Here is a 13,236-nt window from a genome sequence, read left to right on the forward strand (position 1 = left end):
TCCGTCTGTCTGCCAGTCTGTCTGTGTGTCCATCCGTGCGTGCGTCCGTGCGTCCATCTAGAGAACACTCGAAGTACCACCATCTCGCATACCCTGTGGCACATAGCCACTTTACACGCCCGTCTAACTGTCCGTCTGTCTGCCAGTCTGTCTGTCTGTCCATCCATGTGTCCGTCCGTGCGTCCATCTAGAGAACACTCAAAGTACCGCCATCTCGAATACCCTGTGGCACATAGCTTCTTTACACGTCCGTCTAGCTGTCCGTCTGTCTGCCAGTCTGTCTGTTTCTCCGTACATGCGTCCGTTCGTGCGTCAATCTAGAGAACATTCTGAGTACCACCATTTCGCGCGTCGTATACCCTGTGGCACGTACCCGCTTTACGCGTCCGTCTACCTGTCCGTCTGTCTGCCAGTCTGTCTGTCTGTTTGTCCATGCGTCCATCCGTGCATCTATCTACAGAACACTCAAAGTACCGCCATCTCGCATACCTTGTGGAACCTAGCCACTTTACACGTCTATCTACCTGTCCGTCTGTCTGCCAGCCTGTCCGTCTGTCCGTCCGTCCGTGCGTCCGTCTGTGCGTCCATCTAGAGAAAACTCAACGTACCGCCATCTCGCATACCCTGTGGCACATAGCCACTTTGCACGACCTTCTACCTGTCCGTCTGTCTGCCAGTCTGTCTGTTTGTCCGTCTGTGCGTCCATCTAGAGAACACTTAAACTGCCGCCATCTCGCATACCCGGTGGCACATAGCCACTTTACACGTCCGTCTACCTGTCCGTCTGTCTGCCAGTCTGTCCGTCTGTCCGTCCATGTGTCCGTCCGGCCGTAAATCTAGAGAACACTCAAAGTACCGCTATTTCACGCGTCGTATGCCCTGTGGCACGTACCCGCTTTACGCGTCCGTCTACCTGTCCGTCTGTCTGCCAGTCTATCTGTCTGTTCGCTATTGCGTCCATCCGTGCATCCATCTTGGGAACAATCAAAGTACCGCCATCTCGCATACCCTGTGGCACATAGCCACTTTACACGTCTGCCTGTCCGTCTGTCTGCAATTCAATTTGTCTCTTCGTCCATGCGGTTGTTCGTGCGTCAATCTAGAGATAATTCTGAGTACCGCCATCTCGCGCGTAGTATACCCTGTGGTACATACCCGCTTTACTCATCCATCTACCTCTCCGTTTGTCTGCCTGTCTGTGTGTCTGTTCGTCCATGCATCCATCCGTGCGTCCATCTAGAGAACACTCAAAGTACCACCATCTCGCATCTCTTTGTACCCTGTGGCAAATACCTTTTTACGCGTCCGTCTACCTGTCCGTCCGTCTGCTAGCCTGTCTGTCTGGCTGTCCGTGCATCCGTCCATGCGTCCATTTAGAGAACACTGAGTACCGCCATCTCGCGCGTCGTATACCCTGTGGCACATACCCGCTTTACGCGTCCGTCTACCTGTCCGTCTGTCTGCCAATCTGTCTGTCTGTTCGTCCATGTGTCTATCCGTGCGTCCATCTGGAGAACACTCGAAGTACCGCCATCTCGCATACCCTGTGGCACATAGCCGCTTTAAACGTCCGTCTACCTGTCCGTCTGTCTGCCATTCTGTCTGTCTGTCCGTCCGTGTGTCCGTTCGTGCGTCCATCTGAAGAACACTCGAAGTACCGCCATCTCGCATACCCTGTGGCACATAGCCGCTTTACACGTCCGTCTACCTGTCCGTCTGTCTGCCAGTCTGTCTGTTTGTCCATCTGTGCGTCCATCTAGAGAACACTGAAAGTACCGCCATCTCGCATACTCTATGGCACATAGCCGCTTTACACGTCCCTCTACCTGTCCGTCTGTCTGCAGTCTGTCTGTCTGTCCGTCCGTGCACCCCTCCATGCGTCCATCTAGAGACACTCAAAGTACCGCCATCTCGCATACCCTGTGGCACATAGCCACTTTACACATCCGTCTACCTGTTCGTCTGTCTGCCAGTCTGTCTGTCTGTCTGTCCGTCCGTGCGTCCGTCCATGCGTCCATCTAGAGAACACTCAAAGTACCGCCATCTCGCATACCCTGTGGCACATAGCCACTTTACACGTCCGTCTACCTGTCCGTCTATCTGCCAGTCTGTCTGTCCGTCCATGTGTCTGTCCGTGCGTCAATCTAGAGAACACTCAAAGTACCGCCATCTCGTATACTCTGTGGCACATAGCCGCTTTACACGTCCGTCCACCCCTCCGTCTGTCTACCAGTCTGTCTGTCTCTCCGTTCATGCGTCCGTTCGTGCGTCCATCTAGAGAACACTCGAAGTACCACCATCTCGCATACCCTGTGGCACATAGCCACTTTACACGCCCGTCTAACTGTCCGTCTGTCTGCCAGTATGTCTGTCTGTCCGTCTGTGCGTCCATCTAGAGAACACCTAATGTACCGCCATTTCGCAAACCTTTGGCACATAGCCACTTTACACGTCCGTTTACCTGTCCGTCTCTCTGCCAGTCTGTCTGTCCATCCATGTGTCCGTCCGTGCGTCAATCTAGAGAACACTCAAAGTACCGCCATCTCGAATACCCTGTGGCACATAGCCACTTTACACGTCCGTCTGCCTGTCCGTCTGTCTGCCAGTCTGTCTGTCTCTCCGTCCATGCATCCGTTCGTGCGTCAATCTGGAGAACACTCTGAGTGCAGCCATTTCGCGCGTCGTATACCCGGTGGCATGTGCCCGCTTTACGCGTCTGTCTACCTATATGTCTGTCTGCCAGTCTGTCTGTCTGTTTGTCCATGCGTCCATCCGTGCATCCATCTAGAGTACACTCAAAGTACCGCCATCTCACCTACCCTGTGGCACATAGCCACTTTACACGTCTGTCTACCTGTCCGTCTGTCTGCCAGTCTGTCTGTGTGTCCGTCCGTGCGTGCGTCCGTGCGTCCATCTAGAGAACACTCGAAGTACCACCATCTCGCATACTCTGTGGCACATAGCAACTTTACACGCCCGTCTAACTGTCCGTCTGTCTGCCAGTATGTCTGTCTGTCCATCCATGTGTCCGTCCGTGCGTCAATCTAGAGAAAACTCAAAGTACCGCCATCTCGCATACCCTGTGGCACATAGCCTTTTTACATGTCCGTCTACCTGTCCGTCTGTTTGCCAGTCTGTCTGTCTGGTTGTCCGTGTGTCCGTCCATGCGTCTCTCTTAAGAACACTCCAAGTACTGTCATCTCGCATACCTTGTGGAACATAGCCACTTTACACGTCTGTCTACCTGCCCGTCTGTCTGCCAGCCTGTCCGTCCGTCCGTCCGTGCGTCCGTCCGGGCGTCCATCTAGAGAACACTCAAAGTACCGCAATCTCGTATACCCTGTGGCACATAGCCGCTTTACATGTCCGTCTACCTGTCCATCTGTTTGCCAGTCTGTCTGTCTGTCCGTCTGTGCGTCCGTCCGTGAGTCCATCTAGAGAACACTCAAAGTACCGCCATCTCACATACCCTGTGGCACATAGCCACTTTACATGTCCGTCTACCTGTCCGTCTGTCTAGCAGTCTGTCTGTCTATGTGTCTGTCCATGTGCCCATTTGAGAACACTCAAAGTACCGCCGTCTCGCATACCTTGGGGCACATAGCCACTTTACACGTCTGTCTACCTGTCCGTCTGTCTGCCAGCCTGTCTGTCTGTCCGTCTGTGCGTCCGTCCGTGAGTCCATCTAGAGAACACTCAAAGTACTGCCATCTCGCATACCCTGTGGCACATAGCCACTTTACACGTCCGTCTACCTGTCCGTCTGTCTGCCAGTCTATCCATCCGTCCATGTGTCCGTCCGTGCGTCAATCTAGAGAACACTCAAAGTACCGCCATCTCGTATACCCTGTGGCACATAGCCGCTTTACACGTCCGTCTACCCGTCCGTCTGTCTACCAGTCTGTCTGTCTCTACGTTCATTCGTCCGTTCGTGCGTCCATCTAGAGAACACTCGAAGTACCACCATCTCGCATACCCTGTGGCACATAGCCGCTTTACACGCCCGTCGAACTGTTCGTCTGTCTGCCAGTCTGTCTGTCCATCCATGTGTACGTCCGTGCGTCAATCTAGAGAACACTCAAAGTACCGCCATCTCGCATACCCTGTGGCACATAGCCTTTTTACATATCCGTCTACCTGTCCGTCTGTCTGCCAGCCTGTCTGTCTGTCCGTCTGTGCGTCCGTCCGTGAGTCCATCTAGAGAACACTCAAAGTACCGCCATCTCGCATACCCTGTGGCACATAGCCACTTTACACGTCCGTCTACCTGTCCGTCTGTCTGCCAGTCTATCCATCCGTCCATGTGTCCGTCCGTGCGTCAATCTAGAGAACACTCAAAGTACCGCCATCTCGTATACCCTGTGGCACATAGCCGCTTTACACGTCCGTCTACCTGTCCGTCTGTCTACCAGTCTGTCTGTCTCTACGTTCATTCGTCCGTTCGTGCGTCCATCTAGAGAACACTCGAAGTACCACCATCTCGCATACCCTGTGGCACATAGCCGCTTTACACGTCCGTCTAACTGTCCGTCTGTCTGCCAGTCTGTCTGTCCATCCATGTGTACGTCCGTGCGTCAATCTAGAGAACACTCAAAGTACCGCCATCTCGCATACCCTGTGGCACATAGCCTTTTTACATGTCCGTCTACCTGTCCATCTGTTTGCCAGTCTGTCTGTCTGGTTGTCCGTGCATCCGTCCATGCGTCTCTCTAAAGAACACTCGAAGTACTGCCATCTCGCACACCTTGTGGCACATAGCCACTTTACAAGTCTGTCTACCTGTCCGTCTGTCTGCCAGCCTGTCCGTCTGTCCATCCGTGCGTCCGTCCGTGCGTCCATCTAGAGAACACTCAAAGTACTGCCATCTCGCGTACCCTGTGGCACATAGCCACTTCACATGACCTTCTACCTGTCCGTCTGTCTGCCAGTCTGTCTGTCTCTCCGTCCATGCGTCCGTTCGTGCGTCAATCTGGAGAACACTCTGAGTACCGCCATTTCGCGCGTCGTATACCCTGTGGCACGTACCCGCTTTACGCGTCTGTCTACCTATATGTCTGTCTGCCAGTCTGTCTGTCTGTTTGTCCATGCGTCTATCCGTGCATCCATCTAGAGAACACTCAAAGTACCGCCATCTCAATTTCCCTGTGGCACATAGCCACTTTACACGTCTGTCTACCTGTCCGTCTGTCTGCCAGTCTGTCTGTTCGTCCATGCATCCGTTCGTGCATCCGTCTAGAGAACACTCAAAGTACCGCCATCTCGCATACCCTGTGGCACATAGCCACTTTACACGTCCATCTACCTGTCCGTCTGTCTGCCAGTCTATCTGTCTGTCCGTCCGTGCGTCCGTCCGTGCGTCCATCTAGAGAACACTCGAAGTACCACCATCTCGCATACCCTGTGGCACATAGACGCTTTACACGCCCGTCTAACTGTCCGTCTGTCTGCCAGTCTGTCTGTCTGTCCATCCATGTGTCCGTCCGTGCGTCAATCTAGAGAACACTCAAAGTACCGCCATCTCGCATACCCTGTGGCACATAGCCTTTTTACATATCCGTCTACCTGTCCATCTGTTTGCCAGTCTGTCTGGTTGTCCGTGCGTCCGTCCATGCGTCTCTCTTAAGAACACTAAGAGTACTGCCATCTCGCATACCTTGTGGCACATAGCCACTTTACACGTCTGTCTACCTGTCCGTCTGCCTGCCAGCCTATCCGTCTGTCCGTCCGTGCGTGTGTACGTGCGTCCATCTAGAGAACACTCAAAGTACCGCCATCTCGGATACCCTATGGCACATAGCCACTTTACACGTCCGTCTACCTGTCCGTCTGTCTGCAGTCTGTCTGTCCGTCCATGTGTCCGTCCGTGCGTCAATCTAGAGAACACTCAAAGTACCGCCATCTCGCATACCCTGTGGCACATAGCCTTTTTACATGTCCGTCTACCTGTCCATCTGTTTGCCAGTGTGTCTGTCTGTCCGTCCGTGCGTCCGTCCGTGAGTCCATCTAGAGAACACTCAAAGTACCGCCATCTCGCATACCCTGTGGCACATAGCCACTTTACACGTCCGTCTACCTGTCCGTCTGTCTAGCAGTCTGTCTGTCTCTACGTTCATGCGTCCGTTCGTGCGTCCATCTAGAGAACACTCGAAGTACCACCATTTCGCATACCCTGTGGCACATAGCCACTTTACACGCCCGTCCAACTGTCCGTCTGTCTGCCAGTCTGTCTGTCCATCCATGTGTCCGTCCATGCGTCCATCTAAAGAACACTCAAAGTACCGCCATCTCGCATACCTTGGGGCACATAGCCACTTTACACGTCTGTCTACCTGTCCGTCTGTCTGCCAGACTGTCTGTCTGTCCGTCCGTGCGTCCGTCCGTGAGTCCATCTAGAGAACACTCAAAGTACCACCATCTCGCATACCCTGTGGCACATAGCCACTTTACACGTCCGTCTACCTGTCCGTCTGTCTGCCAGTCTGTCTGTCCGTCCATGTGTCTGTCCGTGCGTCAATCTAGAGAACACTCAAAGTACCGCCATCTCCTATACCCTGTGGCACATAGCCGCTTTACACTTCCGTCTACCTGTCCGTCTGTCTACCAGTCTGTCTGTCTCTCCGTTCATGCGTCCGTTCGTGCGTCCATCTAGAGAACACTCGAAGTACCACCATCTTGCATACCCTGTGGCACATAGCCGCTTTACACGCCCGTCTAACTGTCCGTCTGTATGCCAGTCTGTCTGTCCATCCATGTGTCCGTCCGTGCGTCAATCTAGAGAACACTCAAAGTACCGCCATCTCGCATACCCTGTGGCACAAAGCCTTTTTACATGTCCGTCTACCTGTCCATCTGTTTGCCAGTCTGTCTGTCTGGTTGTCCGTGCGTCCGTCCATGCGTCTCTCTAAAGAACACTCGAAGTACTGCCATCTCGCATACCTTGTGGCACATAGCCACTTTACAAGTCTGTCTACCTGTCCATCTGTCTGCCAGCCTGTCCGTCTGTCCGTCCGTGCGTTCGTCCGTGCGTCCATCTAGAGAACACTCAAAGTACTGCCATCTCGCATACCCTCCCAGGCAGCACAGAAGGTTGGCCCAATATTGGGGATAGATCGGCATTGCCTGGCCCATGAACGGCCCAGTTTTCACAACGTACCGCCAAGATTGGCTATGCCAGCCAAATAGAACGGCGACGTTGGACCAGCGTTGACAATGTACCCCCAATATTGGTTTTGCCAGCCGAATAGAACGGCTATGTTGGACCAGCATTAACAACATTCCGCCAATGATAGCTGTGCCAGTCTACTAGATTGGTTATATTGGGCCAGCTTTCAGAACTTTCCGCCCATATAGGCTGTGCCGGCCTATTAGAACGGACACATCGGGCCAGGTTGTACAAGTAGCAGCCAATATGGGCGGAGCCATCCAATAAGACCGGCATTATTGGCCCGCCGTTTGAACGTTATTGCCGGCGTCAGCTGAAAAGTCAACATCACGATGTCATAATATTAGAATATGAGCCAATTTCTGCGTGTGCTGCTTTTTGGCGCTGTTCTGGCCCCAATTCACGCGCCGATTTTTCAAGTTAGAGAGAGAGTAATATATGTGCCGGGCACAATATTAGAACTATCTTTTCGTCATTAAACCATGCCCCGCCGCGGCGGTCTAGTGGCTAAGGTACTCGGCTGCTGACCCGCAGGTCGCGGGTGCGAATCCCGGCTGCGGCGGCTGCATTTCCGATGGAGGCGGAAATGTTGTAGGCCCGTGTGCTCAGATTTGGGTGCACGTTAAAGAACCCCAGGTGATTGAAATTTCCGGAGCCCTCCACTACGGCGTCTCTCATAATCATATGGTGGTTTTGGGACGTTAAACCCCACATATCAATCAATCAATCATTAAACCATGCACAGCTCGTTGAAATGCATAATCGTTGGTTGAAGTTGTGCAAGGTAGACTTTTTAAGTGAGAAAAAATTACCGATCAAGTTTCTCTGTCAGACGTGACATCCGATGCGGTGCTATCCGTACGTATGACAAAGCTGCTGCGGATACCGCTGTCTTACGCGTGCATGTAGACGTCGAATATCTGACGCAAATCTTATCGTATCATGTGTCGGGCTAGCTATCTACGCGACCTATTCGAATCTGTTTTGCGTTCACAGCACAGTACGGTTAACGGCACTTGCTGCTGCTTGACGTGTGGGAAGAGCGGGGGTCGTCAGTTGCGTTATGGTGACTGAATCATACAACATATGCAGTTGCCGTGATCTAACACACAGACGCGCGTGCGCACGCACGCACGCGCTATATTCATGCAACGACCACACGAATTCCCAACAACATCGCAGCGAACGGTTAGTAAGGTGTTGCGGAGTGTGTGGGCGTCGTAGGGCACCCTGTCGGTGCCCAGCTCGTTGCGAACGCGAATTTCGGCGTGGAACGCATCTTTTTTATGTACTTTTTTTACGTGTGCCCAAAACGGTAGGCTGCGCGATACGAGAAGTACGACACACAAAAAAAGAAGAAACGTGAATGCATAGGGCAAATCGTTAATAAAAAAAAAAAAAAACACGCACGCTCAAGCCACTGCAGTGGCGTGAGCGTGCGTGTTTTTTTGTTATTAACGAAGCACATGTGCTTCCATAAAACCTGACAGCCAAGAATGATAAAGTATTCATTTACATACAAATTACTATGAGTTGCTGAAACTCACGCAAAAGAACATAATTTTCTTCCTTGGATATTGATCGAGTGCCTTGGAATTATGCTATGTGAATTTGACACATCAACAGTGCATTATGATTCCCACCATAAGGGGCCACAATCTTGGCAAGTAATAGAAGTACTCTTCCCACCTGATGTGCACCTAACGTAAAGAGGCCTTGTTTCTCAAGTTAGCAATATATATATATATATATATATATATATATATAACCACTAGAAAAATATACCAGGTGTAACCAGAAAAAGGTGCACCTGCAGTTTTAAAGTTTAAAAGAAGCAATGACATGCCAACCATCCAAAATAGAACGCCCGAGAAAGGAGCATCAATCAGTATTACAGCAGCTAAAAGCCTGCTAACAGCTGAAGGTAGTCATGCTGCTCTTCCATTCAAGTATAGTGTACACTGAGAAAAGATACTGAAGATACACCATCAGCAAATGACAAAAGCAATACAGACAGAGCTTTCTCTTATAATACAAAAAGTCTTTAGCTGAGGAGGCAAATAAGTCATTGGCACACAATAAGTGCACAAAAAAAAAATGCTGTCGCACGAGGCTGTCAGCGCTTAGACAAAACAGGCAAAAATACAGTAGACTGAAGAAGGGAAAACCCATAGCAAAAGTTACCATACTCCTGAGTTCTTGCTTTGCGTGCAAATGAAGCTAGCGTGAAGTTGAACACTAGATTGAAGCACCACAATCAAAATCTGGAAGTCAATGCTTTAGGAATAGTACAAAGTACTGAAGAAGCATGCAAGAGCATTCCTGTGAAGGCAAATATAAAAAAAGACTGAAAGCTCTGTGGCCCTGAACAAGACAACACCACAACCAATCGAAGAGCCGTTCGGACACACCAGCAGTTCTGGCCAACACTAAAAAGTCAGAAAAACATACCTTTAATGCCTTTTTTACAAGAGAACTTCAAAAGAAATGTGCATACACCAATGCCAGAAGTATCGATGGAAGCTATTACTCATATTCAGCTCTTCATTGAAACACTGACAGAAGATACTTGTACCTGGATGCTTAATTACTTTGGTACAACTCAAGAGCGTCGACGCCAAGTGGCAAAAAAATTATGATGGAAACAATGTGATCAAATGCACATGTCAACCACCAACCAAGGTCCTATGCTAGAGTGAATATCGCAAAAAGTCTTGAACGCCTAATGTCACTGGCTCATACTCAGCGTTCTCAATCAAAATCTTGACCTCCCACACAGCATATTATTTCAACAACCTGCCACCTCTCACCATGTCATGAAACAAGCTCGAGTATACACAAACCCTCCTCACCGTTAGGTAGTTAGATAGCTCCACTAGTGATTCACTCTCGGAACACATAGACCAGGGCCGTAACTAGCCGGGTAGTGAGGAGGTTCTGAGCCCCTGAAGTATTTTCATGCTCTGACTTTTCGTCAACAATAGCTTAATCTGGGCAAGTTGGTTCATCGTGGTTGTGTTCTAGTAACAGTGAGAGAAGTTCAGGAAGAGACGAAAAGGACTGGAAAGAGCGCTGACTGCCAACTAAATTTTATTGAAGGTACTACGCCCACTTTTTTACAGAGTACAAGAACAGTGCTCATGCACAACGACACATGTGAGACCATGATAATATAATCTTAACTGAGAAAAGAATACTCTCTCTCCGAATAATTGAGTGAAGGTATACTGATGCACTGATCCATGGCCTTCCTGACAAGAAAATGCTTTCACAGTCTCTCTTTCATTTCTTGTTCTTGCTTTTTTCAAAAACAGTGTTTTATGAAACATAGAACTGCACTTAAATTCTTTACAGTGTATGGCCATGCGACTACCATAGCCATTCTTAACATTTTAAGCATGCTGTCTTGCTCAAACATTGGGGCATTGCCCAGTTTGTCTTATGTTTACGTTTCCACGTGTCAATAGTATCTCATACACAACATTATATTGGCATTCAGTATACCTATTCTCGTGACGAATGGTGAAATAATGGCTATTCCTGTTGCTTTTTAGTACACACACTTTTGAAAACTTGCAAGGGATGGCAAATAACAAGATAAAATCATATCGGCTCGCTATTTTCTTTATATTGTGAAACACCTTATGTACGTGCGGTATAGCATGCAAAGATCTTTGGTCATTCTGTTTTTATTTTGGTCCTGTTTTGTTTAACTTGACTTTCTGCAGGAGGGTTTAGCACACGGGTGTTATGGTGCTGTTGGGATATCCAGCATCCTTTAGTCTTTTAATCTGGTTTTTAAGGCTTACCTCATCCTTGTGCTCACATGACTTCTAAAGGGTGGCCTCAATGCACGTGGTGGCAATTCCTCTGTGTAAATTGTGTAAATGTGTAATCATGTGTTATGATGTACTAAAAAAGATGTCCCAAGAATCAGAATAAGTGACAGTAGTCAAAGTTTTTGTCACTGCCTTTATACAAATACCAGTTTATTTGTTGCCTCCTGCAGTATTTTAGGGCCTCTTATATAGATAGGATGTTTTCTCACTTTTATTACATTTTTGTATTGATGATGCCATATGCTCAGGAGGTAGAATGTCGTTATGTTCTTTCTGATAACTTCTAGCTTCTGAGCAAAGATAATGTTTCAGAAAAATGAAAAAAGGCTAGCATAATATTAAGACATGGGAAGAAAGCAGAGTTTATCAAAAATGAATGCATTAGTTGGGAATGAGAAAAAAAGATGGATGACAGGTCAGTAATGTCAATTAATTTATATTAGGACACATGAAATGTAGCAGAGGGTGGCAGGCGATTAGTTCCAATGAGATCGAGAAATTATCAGCCATAATATGAAATTGGCTCATACAGGACAGGGAACATTGATAGGGCTTCCCCCCTACAGTGGACATAATATATAGGCTTAACGCTAACAATGAGCAAAGCCTGTGAAATTAATGCTCCATGAAATGAGCAGTACTGCACAGATTGCTGTGCTAGACTTCCCGTTTTGCATGTTTTTACCAGCTTATCTTGCTCGCTGTTCAGACACAAAGCTTCACCAGAAAAACAATGTTATACTTGGTGAGGATAATGCCAGTGAATCCAGTGTTTTATCTACACCTTTCCTTGCTTAAGTCTTCCTCCAAACTATACGATTTTTCTTGGAAATGTTCTGCTTACAGCACACCAACCGATCAAGTGAAACAACTTTATTGGGGTCCTGCAGGACGCGCCCTAGTATGCAATCACCATTTCACTTCACGTTACAACGTATATACTGGTGGTAAAAATATTCTCTGGCAGGGTACAGAAGTGCATGCACTGAGCTAGCTTGTGCAGCGCGGTCTATTCCAGAAAGCTGAACCTATGTTTGGTACAGAATTTTGTAACCACACGATGCTTGCACAGATCAAATGTGGCCCCACATAGCAACTTCTGAGCTTTTTTATGAAATGATCTCGTAGTATCTGAAAACATTTGTTCTTTTGTTTACTTCATAGTTCCCAGTGAAATATTTCTCTTGTTCTTCTCATTGAATAATGGCATTTGGTGTGACTAAGGTGTTCCTAATGCCTCACTATGAGATCAGAAAAACGATTCTCCTTGAAATTGCTTCACAAGCATTTCCTAAGATATTGAATGACACTGCTTGCACATGTACAAACATTTGCTAGTTTTATTGAGGGTTGATGATAAAGGGAATCAGTTGGTGCATCCAAGCCGGACAGAGATTGACTGGCCCTGAAAAGGGCCGTTTAGTTATATATCTTGCAGCTTGTTCCAGGTAGACAGGGCTTCATTCTGTAGAAATGGTAACTCATCACACTGGTTCCCCAGCATGAAGAACATAACTTGGTGCTAACACTGACTCAGATGTTCTGAAATGTCATAGAGGGTACATGAAGGCTGGGTACATGAAGGTTGCAGTTATACTAACTGTACAGTCAGCATGCTTGTGTGATACGTGCATAGCTGCATCAAAGCCACGTGTGAAAATTGCGTGAACAGCTGAAAATCTCAATGGCAGCATAGCTTAAGAAGTCTGTCATCCCTTTTTTGCCAGTTTCCAATATCATCCTTCCCTTTTCATGCATCTTCTTTCAATATATCTGGGGTTTTAATTCCCAAAACATCGATATATTAATGAGAAGCAAATTTTGAACATCTGGTGTTCTTTAACATCTTCACTTGTTTGCAGCGCAACACCAGAAACACAGGACAGGGAAGGAGCAAAAGAGAAAGAAAAGACGGCGCCGACTCTGAAAAAGGCGGCACTGACATCATGACACGCACATGTCGTGATGTAAGCTGCCCAAAGAGTGGCCTCCCGTGAGAATAGTGAAGAATTGGGAATAGGATCTACCAGTAAGGGCTTTGTGTGCAATTCACAAACAGTGAAAAAGATCCACCAGGGGTGAACCACAGGTACATGCTGCACTCTGGTTGAGAGAGAGCAGAGTAAAACAGATGTGCCAGACAGGAGATTATAAATGGTTTTGTCTGGAGCTGGTGCCAGACCGAGCTCTGATTAAGCGTAAGGGAGTATTGAGCGCCAGGCCAATCTGATCCCA

This window comes from Rhipicephalus microplus, unplaced genomic scaffold, assembly GCF_043290135.1.
Source record: "Rhipicephalus microplus isolate Deutch F79 unplaced genomic scaffold, USDA_Rmic scaffold_13, whole genome shotgun sequence".
In the NCBI taxonomy this organism is placed as follows: Eukaryota; Metazoa; Arthropoda; class Arachnida; order Ixodida; family Ixodidae; genus Rhipicephalus; species Rhipicephalus microplus.